Source organism: Poeciliopsis prolifica, unplaced genomic scaffold (assembly GCF_027474105.1).
Source record: "Poeciliopsis prolifica strain line A6 unplaced genomic scaffold, Auburn_PproV2 SCAFFOLD119, whole genome shotgun sequence".
In the NCBI taxonomy this organism is placed as follows: Eukaryota; Metazoa; Chordata; class Actinopteri; order Cyprinodontiformes; family Poeciliidae; genus Poeciliopsis; species Poeciliopsis prolifica.
The window spans coordinates 520,626-534,196 of NW_026562494.1; positions in this window are offsets into that span (position 1 = coordinate 520,626).

Here is a 13,571-nt window from a genome sequence, read left to right on the forward strand (position 1 = left end):
AAAAACTCCACATTAAGTGGATATTAAACATTGCTACAGCATTATCAGCACTGTAGTTCCACTATGGCCACCAGAGGGCGGAAATACCCCGCTCTGAATATAGAGGCGAGCTGTCATTATAAATATTAATATTATGGTCTGTCTAACGAACTGATAGTTGATTTGACATATAGATGTGTTATTTACATATTGATAACTCATCTATATATCAAGTAAATTACATATTAATGTTTCCTGATTAAATAATTCACAGGTTTGTTCGTCAAGATGCTTTGTTTTCTGTTTTTGTCAGGAGAATATTTTTGAAATATTTATTTTTTCTGGAAAACAGAATAATTACGATAATTTGGCTTCACCCAGTAATGTAATTTATACCATACCGGAAGAAAATGACATACTTATGCTTTCTGATACATTCATAAACTAATATGCTAAAATGTACTTACGGGGGAATTTAGTTCCTTGTGTTTACTTTGAAAGAATCCAAAGGAAGTGATAATCACATATTAGTTCTCTAACTTTACTCTGTTTGTCGTTACATACTGTGTCCACTAGGGGGGCAGAAGGCTAAGTTAGCAGTTAGCTGGTTTCCCGCTGCCGATCGGCTAATGAAGCCCTTGTTGCTCTCTTGGTGTTTCTGTTGTTATTTCTCAAATTCTTCCTATTTTAACATGAAATCATTGTTTTATCTGTCAGTGTGAACTAGAAGCATCTCCACAGAGATGAAAACATCCCGCAGAGACTCTGAGCGGAGCTAACGATGCTAACTGACTAGCAGCATCTTGTTTTACACAAAAACTGATCATCAGCAGCTGCAGATTTAAACTCTGATGCTGAACATCAGCGACTGTCCTTCAGTTCACTGATCATCACTCACTAATGTATTATTAAACTTGTATAAAGGATTAAGGAAATTAATAATCGCTCATAGATTTATTATTAAAGTAGCGTAAATGATTTTAGTGTTTAAATGATTTTAGTGTGTAGTTACAATGTGTGACCACAAGAGGGCGATAGAAAGCGAGTCTCTTCCAGAAAATAAAATTAAAAGTTTATCTGTTGCTACAGTGCGCGGATATTTTTTATTTATTTATCAAAACCTTTATTGGCTTTCCATTTTATTAATTGTCCTTTCGATGATTTTATCCAGCTTGATGCTCTGATCTCAGCTGGTTGAAGCTTATCACTAATAAATATGTTTTTGTTAATATTTGTAGCTTTTTGACACTTTGATTCTGAAAATTAGCCACAGTTAATTTTTTTTTTACAGAATGAAATGTTTTTTCAGCTACATTTTTATCAAGAGTCATAGAAATGATTACTTCTGAGTAGTTGTTGTTCACTTTGTGTTTAAATGATTTTAACGATTTATCTCCGTCTCTAATAACATACAAGTATAAAATATATAGCTTATTATTCATAGGATTGAGTTAATAAATCTGTTGTCATTAGAAACTATTTAGTGAAAAGTTTAAAGTTTATCAGTTTTATGAGGGTTGATTGAGTTCTTACTGCCCTCTGGTGGTGAACTATCATAACTACAGATTCTTCATGTAAATTGTTCTGGATGTTAATCTTTAGTTTAATTTTACATTTTATAAAGTCAGATCAAGTCAGCTTACATTACTGTTTTTAAATTAAAGTCACTTCAGTATTTTACACAATCTGATCAAAAAAACGTCCTGAAAAGAGTTTGATACAGCAGCTTATTTTCGTTTTAAATCTGTCTTCATTTCATATATAATTCCAAACACCAAATTTAAATATGTCAGAATAATATTGAGTTAGTAAACTGTGGATAGGACTCAGGAAGACTGTTAGTTTTTCTCAAAACTCCACATTAAGTGGATATTAACGTAACTACTACAGCATTATCAGCACTGTAGTTCCCACTATGGCCACCAGAGGGCGGAAATACCCCGCTCTGAATATAGAGGCGAGCTGTCATAAATATTAATATTATGGTCTGTCTAACGAAATGATAGTTGATTTGACATATAGATGTGTTATTTACATATTGATAACTCATCTATATCAAGTAAATTACATATTAATGTTTCCTGATTAAATAATTCACGGGTTGTTCGCCAAGATGCTTTGTTTTCTGTTTTTGTCAGGAGAATATTTTTAAAATATTTATTTTTTCTGGAAAACAGAATAATTACGATAATTTGGCTTCAAAACCCAATAATGTAATTTATACCATACCGGAAGAAAATGACATACTTATGCTTTCTGATACATTCATAAACTAATAAGCTAAAATGTACTTACGGGGGAATTTAGTTCCTTGTGTTTTACTTTGAAAGAATCCAAAGGAAGTGCTAATCACATATTAGTTCTCTAACTTTACTCTGTTTGTCGTTACATACTGTGTCCACTAGGGGCAGAAGGCTAAGTTAGCAGTTAGCTGGTTTCCCGCTGCCGATCGGCTAATGAGGCCCTTGTTGCTCTCTTGGTGTTTCTGTTGTTATTTCTCAAATCTTCTTCCTGTTGTAACATGAAATCAGTGTTTTATCTGTCAGTGTGAACTAGAAGCAGCTCCACAGAGATGAAAACATCCCGCAGAGACTCTGAGCGGAGCTAACGATGCTAACTGACTAGCAGCATCTTGTTTTACACAAAAAACTGATTATCAGCAGCTGCAGATTTAAACTCTGATGCTGAACAGCAGCGAGTGTACTTCATTCACTGATCATCACTCACCAATGTATTATTAAACTTGTATAAAGGATTAAGGAAATTAGTAATCGCTCATAGATTTATTATTAAAGTAGCGTAAATGATTTTAGTGTGTAGTTACAATGTGTGACCACAAGAGGGCGGTAGAAAGCGAGTCTCTTCCAGAAAATAAAATTAAAAGTTAATCTGTTTGCTACAGTGCGCGGATATTTTTTATTTATTTATCAAAACCTTTATTGACTTTTCCATTTTATTAATTGTCCTTTCGATGATTTTATCCAGCTTGATGCTCTGATCTCAGCTGGTTGAAGCTTATCACTAATAAATATGTTTTGTTAATATTTGTAGCTTTTTGATACTTTGATTCTCAAAATTAGCCACAGTTAATATATATATATATTTTTACAGAATGAAATGAAATGTTTTTCAGCTACATTTTTATCAAGAGTCATAGAAATGATTACTTTCTGAGTAGTTGTTGTTCACTTTGTGTTTAAATGATTTTAACGATTTATCTCCGTCTCTAATAACATACAAGTATAAAATATATAGCTTATTATTCATAGGATTGAGTTAATAAATCTGTTGTCATTAGAAACAATTTAGTGAAAAGTTTAAAGTTTATCAGTTTTATGATGGTTGATTGAGTTCTTACTGCCCTCTGGTGGTGAACTATCATAACTACAGTCATTCTTCATGTAAATTGGATGTTAATCTTTAGTTTAATTTTACATTTTATAAAGTCAGATCAAGTCAGCTTACATTACTGTTTTAAATTAAAGTCACTTCAGTATTTTACACAATCTGATCAGAAAAAACGTCCTGAAAAGAGTTTAATACAGCAGCTTTATTTTCGTTTTAAATCTGTCTTCATTTCATATATAATTCCAAACACCAAATTTAAATATGTCAGAATAAATTTGAGTTAGTAAACTGTGGATAGGACTCAGGAAGACTGTTAGTTTTTCTCAAAACTCCACATTAAGTGGATATTAAACGTAACTACTACAGCATTATCAGCACTGTAGTTCCCACTATGGCCACCAGAGGGCGGAAATACCCCGCTCTGAATATAGAGGCGAGCTGTCATAAATATTAATATTATGGTCTGTCTAACGAACTGATAGTTGATTTGACATATAGATGTGTTCTTTACATATTGATAACTCATCTATATATCAAGTAAATTACATATTAATGTTTCCTGATTAAATAATTCACAGGTCTGTTCGCCAAGATGCTTTGTTTTCTGTTTTGTCAGGAGAATATTTTTGAAATATTTATTTTTTCTAGAAAACAGAATAATTACGATAATTTGGCTTCAAACCCCAATAATGTAATTTATACCATATCGGAAGAAAATGACATACTTATGCTTTCTGATACATTCATAAACTAATAAGCTAAAATGTACTTACGGGGGAATTTAGTTCCTTGTGTTTTACTTTGAAAGAATCCAAAGGAAGTGCTAATCACATATTAGTTCTCTAACTTTACTCTGTTTGTCGTTACATACTGTGTCCACTAGGGGGCAGAAGGCTAAGTTAGCAGTTAGCTGGTTTCCCGTGCCGATCGGCTAATGTAGCCCTTGTTGCTCTCTTGGTGTTTCTGTTGTTATCTCAAATCTTCTTCCTATTTTAACATGAAATCAGTGTTTTATCTGTCAGTGTGAACTAGAAGAAGCTCCACAGAGATGAAAACATCCCGCAGAGACTCTGAGCGGAGCTAACGATGCTAACTGACTAGCAGCATCTTGTTTTATACTCAGTGATTCTGGTGAATGTTGATGTTCTGATTGATCAGCTGCTGCTTTTTGTCCAGTGATGGTGACAATATTTGATTTGAGTTCATTTAGAAAACCAAGTGGGTTTTAGTGGAACCGCATTAAAACGGTTCTGGTCTGATCTCCCTGACAGAATCTAAACAGCTGGTTGAGAATCTTCATCCATTATGTATTTTTAATACTGTAAAAAATTAGCTTAAGTAGCTAATAGATAACCTGTTTAGAAAACATTTGGATGTTTTTCTCTTATTTTAAGACACTGCAGCTGCAGCTACTGTCCACCAGATGGAGACATCCTGCAGCTACTGTCCACTAGATGGAGACATCCTGCAGCTACTGTCCACTAGATGGAGACATCCTGCAGCTGCAGCTACTGTCCACTAGAAGGAGACATCCTGCAGCTGCAGCTACTGTCCACTAGATGGAGGCATCCTGCAGCTGCAGCTACTGTCCACTAGATGGAGACATCCTGCAGCTGCAGCTACTGTCCACTAGATGGAGGCATCCTGCAGCTGCAGGTTCTCTGAACGACACGGTTCAGGGCGGGACCAGCAGCTGAATACCGGTTCTGGTTCTGATGGCATGATTCCTTTTACAGCTGCCAGGAGGACTCTGGTTCTGGTTCTGGAGCAATCCATTATCTCTTCTTCAGAGGTTGGTTCTGATTTCCTTTTGATTCTGTGGAGAGTAAAACTGTAGCGCGGTTCTGCTGAGTAAACAGAACCAGAACTTTGGTTCTAAAGCTGATTTTGCTGAGATTTGTCCTGAACTTTGGGTCTTCTCTTAGGAAGAGGTTCGGTTCGGTAATCTTACAGTCTGGAGAGGCGGGTTTTCATGTATGTTCTGTTCTGATCCAGATTCTGTTGTTTTAGCCGTGTTCAGTATTTTTATCATGAAATCCAATTTTTCTAGAAAATTGTGGGAGGAGTTCTGGAGCAGGTTCTGTTGGACCTAGTGGAGGTTCTCAGCATCCAGGCAGAGAAAGAATAAATCAGACTAATATGAAATTTTGCTCTGGTAATGCTGCGTATTTGAGAGTTTGTTTTATTCATTTGATTTATTCTTTAATTTATTTGCAAGGATATAATTTGTTATAGCAAAATACATAAACCAAATGGCCCTCAGATTATGTATAGCAAAATACATAATCTGACAGATTAAATCTGGACTGGATTAATGAGGTGATGATGACAGCAGAGAATCTTTCTCCTGTCAGTCAGTAGATATTCATGTTCCAACTTGTTCCAACATGTTTGCATCAAAACATTTCATCTGGTTCCTCCAAATTCCTCAGCTCAAATCTTGTCATGAACCACAAATATATTTCATAACAAATAAAATCACCAAAATGTTATTTCTTTTTTCTACCTCCTCAGCAATAAACATAGATATTTCAGTCAAACAATCAGATGTTTGTGTGGAAATTGGTTCATATTCAGATCATTTTTTGCATGTTTTCCTTATTTGCTGAATATTTTGATCTCGATTGAAGAAAACTGGAAAAATGTTGATTTATTCTTTGAAGTAAAAACAGATTGTGGGTGAATATTCACCTGAAAACACTTCCTGTGTTTGGCAGAGCAGTTAACATCAGACATGGCGGATTTAGAGGGCGTGGTGCTGGTTTCCATGATAACACAGTTTGTGTTGGCTAAAACATTGGATTTAAAAGTTGTAATTTGGTCCTAATTTATGCTGGATTTGTGGTTGGGAAGATGATCTGTGTCTAATTCCATATAACAGGGGAGGGCAATCCATACATCCCTGGCATTGCCCAGGGGGAGGGCAATCCCCCTGGCCCTCCAGGGCCGCTGTAACTCTTAGACGTCTCCCTGGTCCATCACATCTGAATTAAATCACTGAATCACCTCCTAAATGCAATCAAGTTCTCCAGATTCCTGCTAATGACCTCATTATTTGGCTCAGATGTGTTGAAGTGGAGATACATCTAAAAGTTGCAGGAGACTCTTGTGGCCTGGAGTTGCCCATCCAAACGATGGAGTCAAAACATTTCAGCTTTAATCTGATTTTAGTTCAAATCTCCCTTCATTCTTCATATTTTCCTGTTTAACATCTGCAGAGCAGGAAGTTACATTTGCTGAGGTCTCCCAGGAACCTTTAAAACATTAATATCTATAGAATAGTTTTACTGCAGTGAACATTTTGGTTTTACTTCACTTAACCTTCAAAATGCCACGTTAACATTAGCTTTTGCTAATACCATGTTGTAGCGTTTTAGCATTAGCTTTTGCTAATACCATGTTGTAGCGTTTTAGCATTAGCTTTTGCTAATACCATGTTGTTGTAGCGTTTTAGCATTAGCTTTTGCTAATACCATGTTGTGTAGCGTTTTAGCATTAGCTTTTGCTAATACCATGTTGTTGTAGCGTTTTAGCATTAGCTTTTGCTAATACCATGCGATGGAGCTCTGTGTCTCCTGAACTTGATAGAAACTATAATCAGCTCTGGGTCGTTACATGAATCTGGATCAGAACCAACTAGCAGAGGTAGAACCGGGTCAGGTGGTCCAGTGGGTTCTGCTTGGTGCTGGTTCCCAGTCAGAGGTCCAGTCAGGACATGTTGGGTTCTGGAGGAGCTGCTGGTTCTGGTTCTGATTTTCAGAATGTGTCGGTGTCCTTTCCACACTTCTTCCCGCAGACGGTCTCACTTCCATGTTGTCCTTCCTCTTTGGATCCAGACAGAGGTTCTGAGAGGAAACGGTTCTGATATTCTGATGCAAACGGAGTTTGACCCGGTACCAGCTGTAAGCAGGTCCAATTGGCTCAGGAACAGGAATTGGATCAGTCTGGTTAAACCACACACAGGTCACCTGATCCACACAGACACTTTATGAATAGTTAGCATGCTAAGCAACTGGCATGCTAACTGCATAAGCTAGCTATAACCAACCTTCATAGGTTTAAACTCTGATAACTTCATCCATGTTTGCTGAACCATAAACTATCTTCAGTTATTAATTACTTACATTTATCCAGAGTCTGGCTGCACATGATCACAGATCAAAGCAGAAACTCTGCGGTTTGTTTTGGATTCAAAACATCAAACAGGGAACTGAAACATCTTACTGTCTCTGGGTTCCCTGAACACATCACACTGTCTTACTGTTCAAGGAGAAACAGGATCAAGCTACGTTCTGTCTTTATTATTATCATTTATTTGAAACATTCCTTCTTGGAGCAAATAAGAAACATTTTGGTGTTATGAATGTTAATGGTGAAGATAAACTCTTCTCAACAAGAGGAAAGGTAAAACACACGCACAACTCTTTATTTAACTAACTAGAGTAATAACTAGAGAAACTCTTACTCTAGTTAACTCTCACTGGGCTAAATGTTTAGCTTGAAATTAAACATTCAATGATGAAAATATGACTGAGGAATGATCCCAGTTGTTTTCTCTGACAGGTTATATGACCTAAATTAAATTATTACTGTTGGTGTTTGATTTGTAAGGCTGCTACTTCCTGCTGACTATCCTCAGGTGAATAACTCTACCTGACAGGAAGCTCCGCCCACCTGCAGCCCAGTGAAACCAGACCCTTAGCATCCTGTCTGTCCACTCTGCCTTCAGAAACAGGAAGCTGCAAACTGAGCCCTCAGCATGCCACACCCTCTGCTTTACCTGCAGCAACAGGTGATACTGCAGGAAGTCGGTTCTGACCCTTTGACTCCACTGGTTTAACACCAGTAGGAACCAGTCCAGACTGGTCTATCCACTAAGTCCACCTGTGGGAAAATCTCTGTAAACTAAATTTCTTCTTCTAGCTGATCATTATTCTCTCTATAAAACGATAAGAAGTGTCTGTGGAACAACAGGAACCATCCACTGGTTTCACACCAGTTTGAACCAGTTTGAACTGGCTGTTTAGCTGGAAATGTCAGATGTTGACTTCGTTTGGGATCAGTCTACTTCCTGGAGCACACGGGTTGCAAACAAATGTATTTAAATCTGTCAGTGCTGTTGCCATGGCTACCCAGTGCCAGGCGCTCCACTGGTCTGTACTGGTCCCAGTGGATTGAAATGCTTGTTGGACTGGAAGCGGTCCAGTTGGACCTCCAGGTTCCTCTGGCTGACCCGTCTGCTCCGTTTCAGATCCAGACCGGACCAGAACCTCTACAGAACCTCTGGACAGCTGCACCCGTCTTCTGCAGGACATGGAGGACAATCCGGACCGGACCGGCAGGCTGACCGGATCAGAACCGAACCCAGAACTGAATCATCCTGATTCCAACCAGGTGTGTTAGCATGGCAACAGGTGTTGATGTGAACGTTTCCTGTTTTGATGCGGAAGAGAAACAAAGTTCAGTTTGATCTGATGAATCAGGAAACAAAATCCTGAATTTTTCTCTGATCAGAGTCCAATCCCACCAGTCAGATTACAAAATGATGTCAATCATCCTGTTCATATTTCATATGTGATGGAGCTTTAAAAACTAAAACCCTTAAATGAGTTCAGGAGGTGACTGGAATCCAGATCTACAGATGTCAGGATGGGAATAAACCTAAAGGCCAAATTCACTGAAGCTCCTCACTGTAAACAGAGGATCCTCCAAAGATGCTGTTTGCTCTCATGTCACAATGATGCAACTCATTATTCAAATAATTCACCCATTATCCGGAATTCCTGTTACTTTAGCGATTCTTAATAAACATTCACCATTAACAGTGATTCAGTCTCTGCAGACTCCAAAGAGCCATGAAGTCACATATCAGGTTTGTTGCTTAAAGAAAGAGAAAAATGTCTAGAAAGTTGAGCAAAGAACAACAACGGAAACAGCAGGTTAGCTAACGAGCTAGCCTTCTGCTAGTTCCATCATTATTGTCCCAGGTACTGGGTTTACTGGTACTAGTAGCAGTTTACTGAACTGTTTAACTGCTTACAGTAGCAGTTGCTGCTCTTTGTCTCTCATATGTCACTGATGCCACATTCAAATGATTCACCCATTTCCTTGAATTTCTGTTGCATTAGCGAGTGCTAAAGTTCACCGTTGAGCAGTTTGACTCCAGAGAGACTTCAGCTTAGAAACATCAGGTTTGTTGTTCTGGTTGATTGGGGAAAGATTTATGGCTGATGAACCTGATGAGTCAACTTTGCAGGCCTCAACCTGAAGCCTGAATATATCTGGTTATTAGCTTTGTTAGCTAGAGCTAGCTTTCAATTTGAACGTCATCATCTAATCCCAGCAACACCAAGAGTTTGTGATACCAGATGATAATCCAGCTGTGGTTTCTAAGGATCTGTGTCATTGTTCTGCTCTTTCTGTTGTTGAAACTGAACTCTTTGTTTCTCTCCAGGACTCAGCTTTGGATCTTTGTGATTATACCGTCAGGTTAGTCTGAACTCACTTCCTGTTCCTGTTGGGTTTCAGATCATAGAGTAACATAGAGTTGGTTTCTCTATGTTCTGCTGTTGCTGTGGTCTTCATTTCATCCTCTGCTCTCCCTCAGTGATCTCCGAGGCTTTCATCCCAGGTTTAGTTGGTAAAAGGGCCCTGCTGCCCTGCTACTCTGGTTTTCCAGCTGATGACGTCTTATGGAGGGACAAAGATGACAACAATCTGCTGGACATCAACAAAGACACTCCCAACCCAAAGCGCCAGCACCAGAGGTATAAAGATCGAGTGACCTGGTCCCAAACAGAGTTCAAGAAGAGAAACTATTCCATCAACTTGCAGAACCTGGAGCAGGAGGACAGTGGAACCTACGAATGCACCGTCATCATTGATGGTGTGGGAACACAAACCAAAATAAAGTTGTTGGGTGAGTTGATTTCTCTCAGACGTTACCTGATGCAACAGTTTCTGAATGTTTCTGTGGTTCAAAAGGCTAATTTGTTGTTTTCTTCCCAGTTCAAGAAAATATGAAGAACTCAGCAAGTTGTGTGTACAGCAGACGGATTGTCCTGCAGACGTTGGTCCTCTCTGCTCTCAGTCTGATCATCTACTTCTAGAGACTGATGAGGAAACTCATCAAACCAGGACATGGAGTCACAGCTCCACACTTTTATATCTGGTCTCCATTTTATGTCTGGAGCAGAAGGTCAAGAGTTCATGTCAGTCCTCCATAAACCACTGGAGCTGTTACTGATACAGAATCAATGCTGAGATTATTTATTTGTAAATGTTTTAAAAGAAGGGGCAGAAATAAAAAAATGATTGAGATAAAGGGTTTTAGAGAGTTTTAATTGAACGAAACTTTAACAAAAGGCTCAGTGATTCTGCTGAGAAGGATCTCTCACCGTTAGCTTCCAGCCTCTTAACGTGCCCCCCCTCTGAAATGCCCCCATGGGCAACCACCCATATACCTATATCAACAAACGCCACTACCTGAAAAAGAGCCATAAAATACACAATAATAATGAGCTACGTACTAATGTATCTGCTCAGTGATCATTAAGGGATCACAAAGTGGCAAAGAGTGAGAATCTCATCCAGAAACAACAGCAGCACCAAAACAGAACCCTGAGGAACACCACAGTGGACCATGAAACCTTATTTCACCATCAACACGTTTCATGTTTAGAAGCTAGCTAAACAGCTAGAGCATTAGCTTTAAAGAAAGGGAACAAAAAGTATCTGAAGAAGCCTCAGATCACCAAATGTGGGCGGAGCCACAGGAGGAAGTAGTTTCTGCACTTTCTGTAGCAGCTGGATGGATTTATGCTAACAGAAATCTGGAGATCAACAGCTGAGAGAATCGGAGATCAACTGGGAACATGAGGAGCCACAAAACCAGCAAAATGGAGCTGACTGAGCAGCCGTCTCCGAGCGACCCAGATTGGTGAGTATTTGTTATGTTGTATTATGTATTTGTTATGTTGGTTGTGATGTCATGAGCATTTTGAGGTTATTTTACAGAGAAATCCTGATTACAGATTCCATCCATGTTTTAATTAAAATGTTCAAATGGAGATCATTTCATTGATATTTGTGTTGGCCGCTACATGGTTAGCATGAAGATGATAATTGAGGCTTGAATAGCTTTGCTCATAGGCTAATTGCTTTTACCACAAGTTGAACACAAGAGCAGACTTTTCCAGGATCCAATCAGATTGTTTAGAAGCAGAAAGTAACCCCAGTTGGAAGAGAGAAGTGGCTTCATCCTCCATCGATCTGGTTTGTACGTCAGATTTATGGACGTACCAGAAACACATGAGCACAAAAGTTCCTGCTGGGAACATTTGTTGGTGAAAAGAAAATTTGATTTATGTTACTGTATTTAAATAATTTAAATGTTTGTGAATTGAACTGAATTAATTTTAATCAATCATTTGCTGATGTAAACAAACTGCCTGGGATCTGTTCAAAGGGCGTCAGAACCAAGCTGATTGCGTCGCGCGTTCATTTCAGAGTCATCTGACCAGAGGACAGGAACAGGAAGTTCTTCACGGTAAGGTTGAGTTTTTCTACCTTCTGATTAGCCTAGCTTGTTAGCTAGCAGTGTGTAGGCGGATTACTTAAACCTGACCAACCTGATCGCACCAACACCACGGCTAGTTTTTAGCATTCAGCTTCACAAATCTGGAACAAACTTCCAGAAAACTGCCAAACAGCTGAAACACTGAGATCCTTTAAATCAAGGCTAGAAATGGATTAACGTTCTTTTGAACGAGAAAATGTAACGTCTGTCATTGGTTTTAATTGTTGATGGTGTAAAACCATGCTTCTGAAATGTGCTATGCTAATAAGCTTGCTTAATATCTTGATTGATTGATTTGATTTCATTACACACCAGAATCTCCCCTGGTTAGTTTCCAGGCGTCCAGCTGTAACTAGATTAGCAGAAGATCAGATTAGTTTTAGCAGAACTTTGGATTTATGCTGACTTTGAGGTCAGCATAAATCCAAAGGGTTCTGGTGGGTCAGACCTCAGGAAGGAGATGTTTGATTCAGAGTCAGAGGAGAAGAACAAACTGATGGTTTCGAGATGTTTGGACCGTCAGAACTCTGGTGAGTATGGCAGGTAGGTCACCAGGACCGGTTTCTGGTTCTGATCCGCCCCTTCTGGACCGACCTGCTGTAATAAATCTGTCACTGCAGCAGAATCTCAGGTAGGTGAGTCACTAAAATGTTCCAGCAAACTGGGATCCTCTGGAGTAAAAGCAGCAGAGAGACGAGAAGCAGCAGCATGTGAGCAACTCCGGGCCTGCAGGCCCGATTACCTGGAACCAGAACCCCAGAGACTAAGCAATGCTAACGGAGCAGCTGGCAACACGCTCCTCAGAGAGCAGCTGATCTGGCCAGTTTAAACAGTTCAGGCTGAAGCTCCACCAGTCAGTCTCTTTGTTTCCGTCTCTGGATGAGGAAGTTCTGGGCCTCATAAAAACAGTTTCCTGCTTGAACCCGACCTACCAGCTGATCCAGACGCTGAGCGGCTGCTCAGTCAGCTGACAGAGTCCACAGTGCAGCAGACTGGGTGTGACCAGGTTCACTTTCTACTGTAGTAATCATGGCAACCTGCTTTCAGCTCAGACTGGGAACAGGAACTGGAGTTCATTTGGAAACCATCAGTGTTTCTAAATTATCATCATTTTAAGAATCAAACAGTAATATTTATTTCACATCCAGTAAAGTTTATTAGTAAAGATTATTTACATGAAGTGATTTTACATTGTTGTTGGTCTTTTTACATAGAGCAGTGGTTCCCAAAGCGTGGGGCGCGCCCCCTAGGGGGGGCAAACGAGATGTGACTGAGGAATCAGTCACCTGAGAAATGACTGATTAATAGGATTTAGTTTTAGGGTTGGGGTTAGAGAACGCCGTTGACTGGAGCTAAAGGCTGCTTCTTATTGTTGTTTGGTTATTTACGTGTTTGTCTAACCTTAAATCTTTTGTGTGTAGGTTGGCAGGATAATGTACATTTAGCTTTTGTTTTAGTTTGACTAAAATAGTTGATCTTTGGTAGTTATTGATGAAAAGTGTTTTTGGAGGGGCTTTGTTTAGGGAAAGGGCTCCTATTTCTAGCCCTCTGGCGTCTATTAAAAAGGAAGCTATGCTGTCCTTGGGTCCCAAGCTGCTTTATTGAGCTTGAAGGGATTAGTGGAAGGGGATGTTTTTTCACATCCAGTAAAGTTTATTAGTAAATA